We start from the raw sequence: 16,055 nt of genomic DNA on the forward strand, positions 1-16,055 counted from the left end.
ACAGGAGATACTTGAATTCAGTATGTATGTATATAGAATCATAGAATCATAGAATTAGCCGGGTTGGAAGGGACCTCAGAGATCATCTAGTCCAACCCTTGACCCACCGGAGCAGTTGCTAGACCATGGCACTGAGTGCCACATCCAGTCTTTTTTTAAATGTCTCCAGGGACGGAGAATCTACCACCTCTCCGGGCAGTCCATTCCAATGCCTGATCACCCTCTCCGTGAAGAAATTCTTTCTAATATCTAACCTAAACCTCCCCTGGCACAACTTAAGACTGTGTCCTCTTGTCTTGTTGAAGGTTGTCTGTGAAAAGAGTCCAGTTCCCACCTCGCTACAGCCTCCTTTCAGGTAGTTGTAGAGAGTGATGAGGTCTCCCCTGAGCCTCCTCTTCTTCAGGCTGATATATATTGATATATATTGTATTCAGAAAGATAAGTAATAGAAGAGTCACTATTACTCTAAATTTTTAACATCTTTGAAGAAGGGGGTGTGAATTGATTAGTGATAGTGAAGTTTTCCTATTGTAATGCACAGTAAGCTGCAAAAGAATTACAGGTGCTTCTTACCACAAAAAAAAAAAAACAAAAAAAATCAAAACAAAACAAAAACAAATATCCCCCATTTCTGGCAATTTCACATTGTATCTTAAGTACCTGAGCAACTTGCCTAAAGCTGTGTGGCAGATACTGTGGCCTATACAGTCAATAGTAAAATCTGGAAGGGAATTTAGTGTGTACTAGAACTACTGAAAATAAAGAAAATTAAGTACTGAGGCCAAATGAGTGTGCCAGGGAACTGAAAGAATTACAGAAAGTGCAAATAAAGGAACTGACACAAATTTCCTTCATTTCAGCTGCGAAATGCAATGGTGAATCGGAAAACAGGGAAATTCTCCATGGAGGTGAAGAAGACAGTGGACAAGGGGGTACAATGTATAAAATATTATTTCAACTGAGTAAAAGCAAAGCAGTTAATTTTTAAAGCACTTTTTAAGATTGCCATAAATATGATTAAATTCATATATATTTGTCTTTTTTTTTTCCTCACTGAGTATAAGAATTGGTTTTAATTTTATCAGTGACTAACCACTTGATCTTTTATATATTTCTTACAGCAAACTAACTTCTTTCCCCCTCCCCTTCTGACTTTTTTGTTCTGAATCTAGAAGCGGGTATTGGTGATGACAAATGACTACTATTATACAGACATCAAGGGTACCCCATTCAGGTAGAGCCGGCCATAATAAATGGACATTTCATCAGACTCATTGGATCTGCGTTTGTACGGAGCTTGTGAACTCATTAAAAACTCATCAGCAGAAGTTGACAATGAGATATCCCTGGACAATGCTGAAAATAGCAAGAAAAGGGAGCCTACCAGAATTCCTTTCAGCTTTTCCAGGGATGGAAAGTTTGTGCAAGCTCACACAGGCAAACTCAGTGTTTGTCATGGCTTACGTTTCATTAAAAAAAATATTCAGTTGAGGTTTACATTGAATGAAAGGCTTTCGCAAGTACTTGGAGAGCTATAAATACTATAATCCATTTAAGTAACTACATATTGAGACCCATTTTGATTTTTTTCCACAACAAAAATGTAATGTAAAATGAGATAGTATTTCATTTCCAATTTGAGGTTTGGATATTTTGTTTCTCTGAACTACCTTCAGTGTATTTGTCTATCTATAGCTGGGTGAGTCAGCCATGTCATTTTGGCATGCATCTTAGGAGAAAAAAGTAAAATAGAAAAAAGACAAAGTCACTTAAAAATGCTCATATTTGAATTCAAAATATTCTTTTCATAAAAGATACTAACAGTACCTATTGCTTAGAGCAGGCAGATTTGCAGTACTCAACTGAAATTTTCTTCAATGGAACCATTTCACCAAACTCAAGATACACAGTGAAGCTATGGGCATATTTCTCTAATCTCTAGAGCATGTATTTATTCTTGTTAAAATTTACTTGTGGGTAGTGAAAATAGTTGATGTCTTGGTTTGGTTTTTTTTCAATTTTTGTGTGGTTTAGTGTTTGATTTTTTTTCATGTTTTTCCTATGGCACTGTCATTCTCACCCTACTTAGTAAACAGACATGGGTCTACACATATGCATGTAGTGCAAGCAGGAAAAGTGTCCTGCCTCTTTCAGCATGGTCTGTCTCTCATTTTGGAGGGTAGGAGGATCCAGGAAGACAGCAGCAGGAATGTCAGATAAAATATACACTGTCTCCAAAATGCTTACTGTTCAGATTAATTTTGAGATTAAGCTGTTGCTTGCAGTATATGGGCTCTTGGAGCTGGTATCCCAACATGCATTTAAAAGCATCAGCCTGTGGTTTTCCAGTCTTCCTGATCACTGGCAGGTTCCCTGCCTGATATAATCCCCTTGAATGAATGAATGCTGGAATGTATTCTGTGTGAATGATCAATAGGAAGAGGCATGGGATCCCCTGGTCAGATCATTAAACTTGGATTAATCGGGGTATATGAAGCTGAAGTCAATGCAAGATAGTTAAGCTTGCTACAAATAGGAATCTCAGGAAAATTAGTCCAACAGGAGTCATGATGCTGTTGTCACAAACTAAGTTCTTTTCCTCTCAGTAGCTCCATTGATCCCCACACTTCTGTACTTTCTCTACAGCGTAGTCTGATTCAGAAAATAATTGTCTCCTTCATTGTAAGACCATGGCCACGCTCAAGGCTCAGCTGAAGAAATCTCATGCTGAGTGAACAGCAGTGAGCATAGAGGGGTTCCTTTATTAGTTTGCCAGAGAATAGTGGTTTACAGCACCTCTAAGCACACATAAATACAGCTGATTTTTGCGAGCACATCAGATCTGCAGCAGCATTGAAGCAGTGAGCTGAACAATAAATATGATCAGTGAGGGTTTGGAGACAGTTTTAAAACTAAACATAGTACCTTAGCTGGAAATGTTAGAAATTAAAATAGCTCTGAATGTCTGTTATTGTTTGTCTCACAGATTTCAAGGTCTGCTTTATTTCTCTGCACAGTTTAGGTGTGGCTCTCTCTAGAGGACATGGAAAATATTTCTTCAGAGGGAATGTAACTGTAGAAGAAGGTAAGATACCTGCCTTCTCATGTTGCTTACACAGTAGTTTTATTGTTGATCTGGTAGACCTAAAGTTTGTATGTTTGTCTGCAGATTCCATAAGGGAATTAAGCTGCTTTTTTTTTTTTTTTTTTCTTCAAATGATCTTTTACTTCACATAATTTTTGTCCTCATTTTATAGTAAGTGACTCATCTTTCGATGAGGATCACCTTCTCTCCTCCTCTCTGTGTTCTAGAGAGTCACCCAGGGACCAATGTTAGTTATTTGTGGTGTTTTTTAAATGAAGTGCCCACTGAGGCCACTATAACGGGTATGGCTTTCTTGTTTCAATAGAGGAACATTCTCTGATTTTATGCTTATATTTCCACTCCCAATTCTGCTTCTTGTTTTATCAGTGATGTTAAACAAGATAGTTAGTTTCTTCTTTGTTCCTTAGCTGAGGTCTTTGTTCCTCAGCTATGTTTCAGGGCAAGAATACATTCTTGTAGGAGAGACGTAAAAAGAAACGCTTTGAAGTTTGAGTTGCACTGCAAACACATCTAGACAGAAAGGGAGCACAGCAGGAGACTTGGAGCTGCTTACTCTCCAAACTATTCCCAACATATCTTTCCTCTATTTTCTTCAATCAAGACATACATCTCATCCAGTCTGTCTCATGTTTCCTCTTGGTTGCATCACCAGAAATGTTAATGTGGCCATAAGTAACTGTTCCTTTTCTCCCACTCCTGTCTTCATGGCTTCTCTGTCACTGACACTTCACTGTTGTCCCCAGGGACTGTAATCATAGTTCTAGTTTTGACTTTCCTGCTTTCTTTAATCCCTGTAGCTCTGTCACTGTTTATTATGTTAGGGGTTAAACCCAGAGCCTGCTTTCAGAACCCTGTTTGCTTATTGTCTATTGATAAGTGTTTTACGAGTTTTTAATATTGCCAAAGTACATTTTTATTGTTCTATATAGCTAATGATATAGTTCTTATTTACAAGCATTTGCGTGGCCTGTTAGTACAATAAACCTATTCTGAATGATCCCGTAAATTGCTGTTTGTGTTCATGGGCTATATGTTGGTTTTTTTTTTAAGGGAAAGGGAACAGTTGTCATGAAATGATAAGTATGTATTTTAGCATAAAGAACTTCACTAGCCTAATAGAACAAGGGAGTAGAAATAGGAGTCTTTCACCATATTGTATTTCTCTTTGCTCAAGTTTTCTTCTAAAGTTCAAATATATCATGTGAGTAATTTGTATGAGTTAAACACACCAGCACAAAAAAGCTTCTTCATACCTTTTCCATTATAGATCTGATTTAGTTTGCTTTTGCCAGTTTGTTAGACCCTAAAGTGTATTTGAACATAGTTTACTGTGATTTATTACATTGTAGTAATAATGCACTTTGCAAGAAGGAAGGGTTTATGTTATGGAGTCTATGTAAATAACCATCTGTTACCCAGACTGCTCCCTAAATAACCCATTATTATTCCTGTTACAGGTTTACATGATTTAGAACACCCTGATGTATCTTTAGCAGATGAATGGTAAGCCTTAAACAAAGCATGAAATTGGTGTCTGTTACCCTTCTAAGTTTCATCGTGTTTGTGCTTGCTGAACCCAATTCTTTATGTTCAAAGACAAAGAGAGATCATGCTTATACATATTAAAATTTTAATGTTTTGACAACATGTTCACAGGTCCTATTGCAACACTGACTTACATCCTGAACACCGTCAAATGACTCAGTTAGAAGCAATTAAACACTACCTCACAGGAAAAGAGCCATTGCTCCAATGCAAGTATTTTATTAAATATGCATGTAGTAGGCTTTACCCCAGCTAAAAACTACAAATTGCAAAGTTACTTAAACTAGGGGTAAATTGAGGTTGGATCACTTGGCTGATGTCACTTGGGAATTTTATTTGGTTTTGAGCTTTTTCCAGAGTATTAATAAGCATACTGGTAACACCAATTCCTGACTGTTATGGTAAACAATATGCCTGAACCAAACATTAAAGTTTCTGTGAAGATGGTGTAGCTGTTCTAGGCAATGTTATCACTCCATCTGGTTTTATAAGTTAAACAGGATTAATCTGAATCAAGCCTTGGATCACACCTCTAAAGAATATGCCAAAAAATTCATATGTACTTTAGGGATAAGGTTTATGTAATTAGCATTGCTGAACTGCAAAGTAGAATAAAAAAATTCAGATGGATAAGTGCATATTTTGTCTATTTGCAGAAATGTAGAGCCATTGTGACTGTTAGCAGGCTTGCTTTGACCCTTACATCATGTGCAAATATATGTATTAGATAATGTGTGCAAGAATTTGTTACATGAAGTGTTAGATGAAATTATTTGGAGAATAATTCTTTTTCTTTTTAATAGAAAATTGTTGTCACTTCAAAGAAATGATATATGAAAAACTGTTTTGTGATAAAGCAAAACATAACATTACATATAATTGCTTAATAGTGCAAGGAGCTTGAATACATATCACAGATAAAATACAGTATAGTGAAAAAAAATTAGTAATCTAAAAAAAAAATCTCTGATTTTAATATATTGTAATAGGTGATAAAGAATTGATCCAGGAAGTCCTGTTTGATGCAGTGGTGAGTGCACCAATTGAAGCTTACTGGACCAGTCTGGCATTGAATAAATCAGAGTGAGCAAACTTTAATTCAGTTATTATGTGTCAGTCATGGGTAAATTTTTAATAGTTATGTTGGTGAACTGATGGAATGCCTAATAAATGCTGACATGCATGAAAATATTAATAACTTGATCCTAAACACCAGGAATTTTGAGTTCAGTGTTGTATTTGTTGTGTATGATTAGCTTAATATGTTTATATGTTAATATGTTTTCTATAACCCACATGACTTTAACTTAAAAAAAAAAAACCAAGATTTAGAAAATTAGTAAGAGAACTATATTAATAATAGTCTTTCTTACACTTGTAGTAGTATAGCTTTATCTGTTTAATGTCTGGAAACATTGTTTGCTGGTGATCTGCTCTATTTTAGGAACTCTGACAAAGGAGTGGAAGTTGCCTTCCTCGGAACACGGACTGGACTGTCTCGTATCAACTTGTTTGTAGGTCCGGAACAGCTTACTAATGAGTAAGTAACAAAGCTCTGTTTGACAGTGGTATGAGAAAAGAAATTTAAAGATTGCTTTTATTTAGGAAGCCCATCTGCTTTTTTCCCAGGGCTTTATGCTAATGCACTGAAATACATAGAACAAGTTAGAAAAGTTTTATACAATCCCTTAGATTCTTTCTTCAACTGAAACATTTGGAACAATGAGCACTTTTACACCTGTAGCCCACCATACCTTTACTTTTCTCCCACTCTCTCGGAATTAACCTCACATCCTTATTCTGCAGAGCAGAATTATGAATACACTACATCTGCAGATGATGATTTTTTTGTTACTATGCCATCTAAACCAGAAATCTGTAGGCTTCTTGAGGGATTTTGCTTCATTGCTGTGGAAAAAAATCTGGTGTTGAAATCAAAGTGTTAGAAGTTACCTGGGTGAAAGACTAATCAGATCTTGTCATTCAAGTGTTTTCTACTTTGCTTGGAGAAGGTGTAACCTAGTGGAGATAGAGATTTCTTTAAATGGAAAGAACAACTTTTCTCAGGTAGCAGTTTGATAGCATCAGGCAAATGTATCTGCGTTTCACATGAATAAGAAAATCTGTGCTTGATATTTATGATAAACGAAGTTTGAATCTAAAATGATTCAGTGATTATCTGACCACAAAGTATTGTAGTGGTGTGAGCAGCCTCACAGGTGAAATGTATAGCACTGCAAGTTGTTACTGTCAGACAGCAAACCAGAACAATAGTGTGGAGACCATACTAGTTCTTTTCACTGTCATGAACTTTCCTCTGTCAACATTCTCTAAGATTACTAAAGAACAAAGTATGTAATTTCCACTACAACCCTTTACCTATTATTTGGAAAGCAGGCTGTTAAATTACTTAACACTGAATGCCAGTGGCAACAATCTACCAAATCTGCAATACCTTTTCCACCTTGTACAGTTCACAGTTCTTGCCTTGTGCTGAGAGAAAAAGCCTTTTTAGACTAAGCGTTTCTGCTCATACACATCAGTACAAATGTTTTTACTGGTACTTAAGAGTCATTATTTTTTAGTACTTTTACATCCTGCACAGCTATAGTGATCACTAGTATGCCACAGATAATTATTAGGAGCTAAAATTAACCTTTTTGCTAAACAAATTGTATTACAAAAATTGTCCAAAACCATTTTCTTTCCCAAAAGATTGCATTTTGTTTTTCCTTGTCTTTCAAAGATAGACAGTATTGTGTTCCATCCAGCAAACAACTATTTTCTTTCTCCAGAGATTTCCTGACAGCTGAAGATAAGGAGAACATTTTTAATGCTGACCATTTTCCACTCTGGTACAGAAGAGCTGCTGAGCAGATACCTGGGAGCTTTGTCTATTCGATCCCATTTAGTACAGGTGTGTAATGATGTTATTCTCTAAATGCTGAGATGTCTATGATGCTGAAAGGATTCCAAGTATATCAGTATTGAGCAGACCCATGTCACTAATCTCAAATGGTAATCTAAAATATGCATAGAAAATTGCAGGCTATTTACTGATCCTTTGACCAGATGCATTTTTTATCAGACTCCAGGTGAAACCCTAAGGTGTGGTGTAACAGCTTTCATTTAATATTTGCACAGGTTGAACTTACAGAGTTTTGAGCAAGACAAGTCCAACAGAGAAAGTGTCCACATTAATGAGAAGCCCTACCAGTTGGCATCTTTGTTGCAAAAATTGATTCTTCTTTTCAGTCTGTTGAGCTTGTTGAAATGCTGAGGAATTTTGAAATGGCAGTCCCTGTATGTTCTGTGAACATCATAGAACGTGATTGGCTGTCTTGTTTGCCGAGCAGTAAATCCACATGAATGTTATTTCAAAACAGGAAAAAGTCAATTTCCTCATCGTGCAGTATGTTATTAATTTTTTCTTAATGTGCCATGCAGAAACTGCAAACAAAAGCAATGTGGTGACAGCCAGTACTGCAATTCAGCTTTTGGATGACAGAAAATCTCCAGTTGTTGCAGGTAAAATTGTTGTAGAATTTTTTATTTTGTTTTTTTTTCTTCATTATTTTAAAGCAGTTTGAGTTCCTCAGTTTCTGTATTGGGTTAGCAGGAAGATACTCTGAATGCAATCCTGGAGAAGCAAGAATGTGCCAGATAATTGGGAAATCTCCGATTTGTTTCCTCAAATACAAAACAGTTCCACCAGTAAGAACAGATTTTATGAGGTCGATAGGAAAGCACCCTTCTGACTTTAGCATGCATTGAATACATTCCTCACAACTTTCAAATCATAGAATCACAGAATTAGCTGGGTTGGAAGGGACCTCAGAGATCATCGAGTCCAACCCTTGAACCACCGTTGCGGTTGCTAGACCATGGCACTGAGTGCCACATCCAGTCTCTTTTGAAATATCTCTAGGGACGGAGAATCCACTACTTCCCTGGGCAGCCCATTCCAATGCTTGATCACTCTCTCTGTAAAGAAATTCTTTCTAATATCTAACCTAAACTTCCCCTGGCACAACTTAAGACCATGCCCTCTTGTCTTGTTGAAAGTCGTTTGGCAAAAGAGACCAACCCCCACCTGACTCCATCCTCCTTTCAGGGAGTTGTAGAGAGCGATGAGGTCTCCCCTGAGCCGCCTCTTCTTTAGGCTGAACAACCCCAGCTCTCTCAGCCTCTCCTCATAGGGTCAAATCTTCCATTATATAACAGGAAATCCTAATTGTCACTTCATACTCCTGTTAAAGTATAAAACAGCATCTAGACACGAATTTCAATGCAGATATCTGCAAATTGCTGAAGAAGTAATTAGGTTTTTACTGTGCAATGAATGCTCCCTCATTTGGATTTAGCAAAGGGCTGGCTGTGCAGTTAATCATCATCTGTAAATTGTGTAGATTAACAGGCATCCTAAAATTTCTTTCTCTCTCAGTAGTACTTGCAATGTAGTGTTGAATTCGAGGAGGTATCACACATAACCAAATCTAATACTGTGTCAACAAACTCTGGGAGGTTTTTTTGTGGTTACTGTAAAGGAGAGAGGCAGTTGTTCCTTCCATTTCCCCAGTTATTGTGTTTAATACTGAACATTTAAAATTGCTTGGGCCCCATAATTTCTATCTAAAATAAAAACAGGGTCTTCAAAACTTTTAAATACCAAAGCATATAAAATATTTCCATGATGTGAGTAAATGTAGAATGCCTTCTCTATACGTTCTATAATGCTGTCTCTATGCATTCTGAAGCACATCAATGTCTTTTTTATTTCTTTAAAACTTAGAAATTGTGCACTAGATATTTTTTTCAGTATGAAGCATTTTTAAGAATTTGCTTTAAATAACTTTTCATTTCCCTCTTGTTTTGTTGCATAATTTCAGTTTAGGTGGGGTTTTTTATGGGGCAGGGTGGGGGTAGAAGGACAGGGTGCCTCTTTTGGTTCTAAAAAACATTTTCTGTGATAGTGTCACTCAGCCAGCTAGAGCCATTCAGAGACAAATAAATGTATGCATTATTCTTGTCATCTTCCAGTTGAAAGTAATAAATGCAACTTGTCAGTCCTACTTTTTCAGTCAGAAACTTTCAACAAAGTACAGAGCATCTAGTTTAATTTCAAGGTTATATTATAAGGTTGATATATTCTGTTATAAGCAAAATGGATTTGGAGGCAGAAACTAGAGCAGTGGTAAACGGGAGAAGTTTGAAGTTTTTATTGGTCAGACTTTGGAGACTATGGGTAACATTTTCAAATACCTACATCGAAGTTTAAATTTGGCCTAAATGTCTTATTTTAATTTGTATGAAGTAAGCACTCTGCATCCCCATTTGCTCTGAGTGGATTACAGAAAGCAGCAGGATGGGATACACATTTCATGTAAAATTACTCTGTTCCCTAGAGGAATTTGTCTGAAAAAAACCCCAAACTGTGCCAGAATATTGTTTATTATATATTACTACAAGAGTTTAAAACTGGCAGAGAAAACTAGATCATTTTAGAATGGAAATCTGAGTAAGACCTGCCCACAAGGAAAAGAGAAAAAAGAATGAAACCAAATTTTTCTTCCAGCAAAATCTGCAGTCTCTTCTATTGTCTTCATACATTTTTCTTTTATTCTGTTTTGGTAGAAAACATCAGTTTTAACAGATTTCATATGCAAATCTACACTAAGGCTCATTGCAATTAGGGAATACCAAACTCCTTAATATAGGCAGAAAATCCAAAAATCAATGAGATTGCCACTACAGACAACTTGAGTGTCACTGCTGCTCTTTCATGATCTGTACCTTTTACTACCTGTTTACTGTCAGAATGCATTTGCTTTATGCTTATTGAAAAAAATGCACATAGCATGTTTTTAAAATCCCTCCTGTCTCTTTCAATTGAGACTGATATTTTGCTTTAATGAATGCAAATTTCTATAGAAAGTATGGAAGAAGGAAACAAGTCCTTAATATATGTGTAGTAGCATCATATTTATTACTGTTTATACTGGGTTCCATTTATTTGCAGGAGAGGAATTGCCAATAGTAGTAAATGTAGGGGATTTTTTTAAAACACATTTATACTCAAAAATTCTTTGTCATAGTGCTTTCTATGCCCATGTCTCCTGTGTTGTTTACAGTGAAGTGTTAGGTTTCTTTGACTGTTCCTTATATAGTCACCCTAGTTTTGAAATCACATGATATTCATGTAAGTTAAATACTCCTTTTGGTGACCAAGATGGAGCTAGTCAGTACAAGATATCTGAATTCAGGTAGCAAAATAGGCAAATTAAGACTGAATTATCTCTTCCAATGCTTACATGAAAGGTAGTATGTGACACTGTTGGTAGAACTCAGCATTACAGTCTTGTATTTGATACTATGTGATGAGTTGAACTCATTTCATGTCCTTTATTTGCATTTCTACTTCCAAGGAGTGACTATATGAGATTAAATATATGCTATGCTGTATGACTGCAGCATAGGATTTGTGTATATTTTGTATATGGGGTTTTTTTATTTCCAATTTTTTTGGCAAAGGTGATGGTTTCATCATTATGACTTTAAATAAAGTATGTTTTTCAAGATACTGCTCACCTACACAGTTCTGGGCAGGAGATGGGGACAGAAGCAGGAAAAAAAAAGCCATAACTGAGTAAGACAGGCTCTAAAAAATCAAAAACCCTTCTCTCTTGAGATTCTGAGTGAGATGAAACAGTATATGAGCCTTCATGTATGTACCTTTTAATAGATGCATTTTAGCTTAAAAGATGTAATCCAATGTAAGAACTGAAAAGCCCTTTGTGTTCAAAGAAGCCATTGCTGCTCAGAGAACACATGGAAATTACCCCCTTGGGATGTTTATAGACAACAGAACTGACATAATCTTAGGGCAACAGTTTGTGAAAGAACATTGATGAAAATGTCTGTTGAAAACTGTCAAGATCTCCTAGCTTTTCTTTATAGAACAAACAGAATCTGGAATTACAAGCCTCATTGAAAAAGTACATAGCAGTGCTTAATACAAACCTCTGGACACCTAGTCATGAGAATGGAGGATGAAATAATAAACAGACACAGTCTTAAGTAATTTGAAATCCAGAGTTTGAAGGAAATGAGTAGATAGTCAATTTTTTTAATACAAGGCTGCTTAAGAATTCAGAAGTGAGGTATGAATTCACCTTATTTTTTTGTGCCTATTTTTGTGCACACTAGTTAAATACATGAGTGGCTGAGGTAGGAATTGATCTCTTGAGATCATCTAGTCCAATCCCAGTGGAGCAGAACCTGAGCAGAACCTTGAGGTAGAGCAGGTTAACCAGAACCAGTGCAGTCTGGTCTGAAATTTTTCCACATATGGAAAAGCTGCACCTTTTTCAGGAAACCTCTTGCAGGTTTTGACCACCCTAACAGTAAAAAAAACCTGTTTTCTCTTTCTTCTGGAACCAGGTCCATGTATGTTATGCAGATTTATCACAGAAAGAGCATGAAATATGCCTAAGCATTTCTCATACAGGTGTCCTGAAGATCAGCCACTCTCAGGATGTGGCAAAAGTTAATTTCAGAATGATTATGGATGGCAATTTTTTTCTCAGAGCCATTATTTGCTGCTGCAGAGAAGTAAAAGCTGAAAAGAAAATGGGAGATACTTTCTACTACTCGTGATTCATGTCTCTGTATAGAGTCTTGGCTGGGTATAGGTATGTGACACAGAAGGTTACAGGGATTCTGACCCTAAATTCATGGCAGGTGGTACAGACAGTGATATAGCACAGCAACATGGTAAGTGTTAGGTTACTCCCTGTATTTTGCCACACAGTAATCTATTGAATTAGAAGTAATTTATTATGGAAGAGATATCAGAAAGAAATATGTTCTTATGGCTTAGCAGAACAAAAGAAACACCTCTTAAAAGAGTACTATTGGTAGCTGCTAAAACTAAATCACACTTAAGTGCTGTTTTATATTTGTGTTATTTATAATTATATATATCCTGAAATATATATATGCAAAATATAAGAAGCATGCACTTGTAGTCAAATACAGGTGTTACTGAACCTGAAGAAAAGGCACCCTATCTCTCTTGTATTACCTTATAGTTTGATATTAAATGCTTTTACTTTATTGATCAAGCAAGGGATATTATGCTTTAGACCAGCAAACAAACTGTCCCAAGTATTCAGGATCCTTTCCCTTTCCAGTATTTATCTTTTCAAAGCTGATCCTTCACATGTAAGTTCAAATTATTTTTCTCCAAACCCTGGTTAGAGAGAGACTTCTTTCCAAGTGTCCTCATCCATTACATTCATTATTCTTCTTTTCATGTAATTTTATAATCAAACATTAGTATAACAATAAATTCAGTTATTCTATTATAAAAATAAATTCAGTTATTCCATGTTAAATATTCCTTATAACTGCTACAAACCCTCAGGCACTTTGATGGACACAAACTGGTGTTTTAGGTTTTCCTTTTTATTTTATTTTCTATCCGTAAGCTAAAGAGGATATGGCAAATATTTCATTTCATCAATAATTTGTTTAATATGGCATTCAAATTTGAATGTCTGTATTCTGGCCACAGGAGATTAAACCTGGTGATCCTGCTGTTAAAAATATTTCAAACTTTTCCTTGGGAACTGGAAAGATCCATAATCCATTATTACTTTTAAAATGTTAATAATTGCGTATACAAGACCTCAACACTCCATTCAGGGTCTTCTGGGGGTTTTTTTGGAGTGAATTCAAACGGAGTTTGCACATATCTCTTTAGCCAAGATCTCAGAGCATGCTTTGAGAATGTGACTCCCAATAATTTAATCAAACTTGAACAACTGATGTTTGTAGGAGAGGCTGGTACTGTCAATGTTCACAAAGAATTCAATCTCCTATTGTTACAATATCACATAGAGTAAATACATCTGCTCTTTCCTGCTTATGCTTTTCTTTCCCCTTTTTTTCTCACATGTATTGCTTTGGTATTACTATATTATTAGAAAGATTCAAGCCAATCTCACTGTCACACAGTCCTTAAAATTTGGAATACCATGTATAAAATCCCATTTTAGTATGAAGGCCTAAGGGAAAATGAATATGTCATCACAATGACATACCAACCAAATTTTTGAAGTGTTCTAAAATAGATGTTTTCCTTGTCAGGCAAGACAGTGATTTACTTAATCTTTCCTCCACATTATAAGCCACAGAAGATTATATTCAGCAGTAGCGTTTAGTAAATCCCTCAAAATGCTCTTCATGCTTTGGTGGAAAACCACTAGCTTATATTTTTCCAGAGTTTCTTGTTCATTTTGAATATTATCTTTGTATTCATAAATCTAATATTAGTCTGTAGACTAATGTTTTCAGTTTCTGGAAAATTGAAATGTGTATTTGTAAAGTTCAACATTAAAAAAAACAGACTTATGTTAAGAGGCATGACTTGTGTAAGTAATGCATGGAGATAGATAAGCTCCTCCACAGAGTGCCTCAGAGCATGTGATTAAATCCTGCCTCTTGTCATGGACTCAATCTGAAGTGGCATATTCAGAACCACTGGCACATTTGTCTTCATTGGTATTTGTCCTTATTACTTTTACCAAACAGAATTAGCATGTGTAATAATTGGATAATGACTTTTTAAGACTTCTTTGATAGTATTGGCTAGAGAATTTAACCCCTATTTATCTAATTCTTGGGCTTTCCTCACTCCTTATTCTCAGAGAATCAGGGGTTCTGATGGATGAAATAGAACAATATCCCAACACGTATAGTATTAAAATGGATAGTAAATTGTGTAGAGAATTCTGCTGCCTGCTTCTCTGATTCTGCTTTTCTGTTGGGATTTTTTTTTGTTCATTTGTTTGGGTTTTAGTATTATGTAATTTGCATAAGAGGAAGATCCATGTGATCTAATAGCAATCAGATTGTAGAGGCATTTTGCTAAATAATTCTGCTACTAGCAAACTAAATCCCTGATTGCAGAACAAGGCAGCAGATAAGCTGTCAGGTCCTATTGAAAATTTCAAATAATGCTGTGCAAGAGGGAAGCTGCAATTGTGTGGTATGTGAAGACATTTATACCAGTTTAACTACTGTGTATTAGCTAATTTATTTTCACTAAATAGAGTACATTTCCAAATATTAACTCATGAGTTTTCTCATGTATTTGTTGTGTCTTTAAATGAGGATAGCAGCTTTATAGAGAAAATTCAATGTATAGCATACATAGACCTAAACATTGGGGGATCCCTCTGTGGTCAGTAAGAGAGAGCAGATTCCATTGGAGCTGGCTGTGAAGTATCCAGTGATAGGAAGACTGGGTGTCTGTCTGCTGGCCAGCAAAGACAGATGGGCCTTAGTTGGCAAGAGTTGGTATTTTTTGTTAATGTTAGTGATATATATATCAAGTTACATAGAATGTCACTAAATGTTCTACTTTGCTATACAAGAAGGGAGATCCTGATTTTGTTTGGACATTGTATTGCTAGGGAATAATGAAACTGATTTTGGATCAATTTTTTTGCAATCTCTGGATGGAAAAACACAGTGAGCAAGAATGTTTCAGTTTCAATTTTGTTTCTTTCCAAATAGATACTAGCGACATTTTCTGTAAATAATATTGGCATATTGTAGTTTTTGATCTTTGTTCTAAGTTGAAATTTTAGAAAGCTGCTTTTTCTGTAAAGAAAGTAATGTGGTGAGGCTGTACATGAAAGACAAAAATGAACTGGTGTGTGTACTTCATCTCTGCACAGACCTTGCCGGAGTACTGTGTCCTAATATTTTGTTGACTTTGGGGGAGTGTTTTCCACAGGGATTAGAAAAAAATACTGTGCTCACTGTAATACGTCTCATGAGATTGCTGGAAAAATAACAAAGCTTTCTCAGGAACCTCTATCTGAAGAATAAATCTGTGCAGACAACTTATTTCAGCTGCAGATGTCTATTGCAAAGCTTCACGAATTAAGGGCAGTTCTGTGAGGAAACCCTAGTTCTAGTCTTTCACTTGTTGTAATCAATAGTTGGTTGGTAGTGTAAATATTGTGGAAAATAGATTGTTCGTTTCATCTCTGTTTTTCAGTAGCTGAATGTTCTGTTTCCTGTACTGAAAAAGAAATAATTTTATTTTTATTAACTTAAGCAATTGGATCAGTAGTTTTCTCTGTTGAACATTTTGTTTTGTTGTGGGACTTTTCATTTTTTTAGTTAGCAAGGGTAGCTCAGATTTTGCGTGGGCTTGCTTGCTCTACTCCCATGGCAGAGTATGGGCATATTTCCCATGGAAATATGAAATACCTTGCTTTTTGAGAGAAGTCCATATCAATTTACAGCCTTATGTGTGCATGAAATCCCCAAAACATCTTAAGTGTAAGTTGGAAGGAAAGTGTTTCTCTAAATGTTCATTTCCACTACC

The sequence above is a fragment of the Calypte anna genome, chromosome 12 (assembly GCF_003957555.1).
Source record: "Calypte anna isolate BGI_N300 chromosome 12, bCalAnn1_v1.p, whole genome shotgun sequence".
Classification (NCBI taxonomy): Eukaryota; Metazoa; Chordata; class Aves; order Apodiformes; family Trochilidae; genus Calypte; species Calypte anna.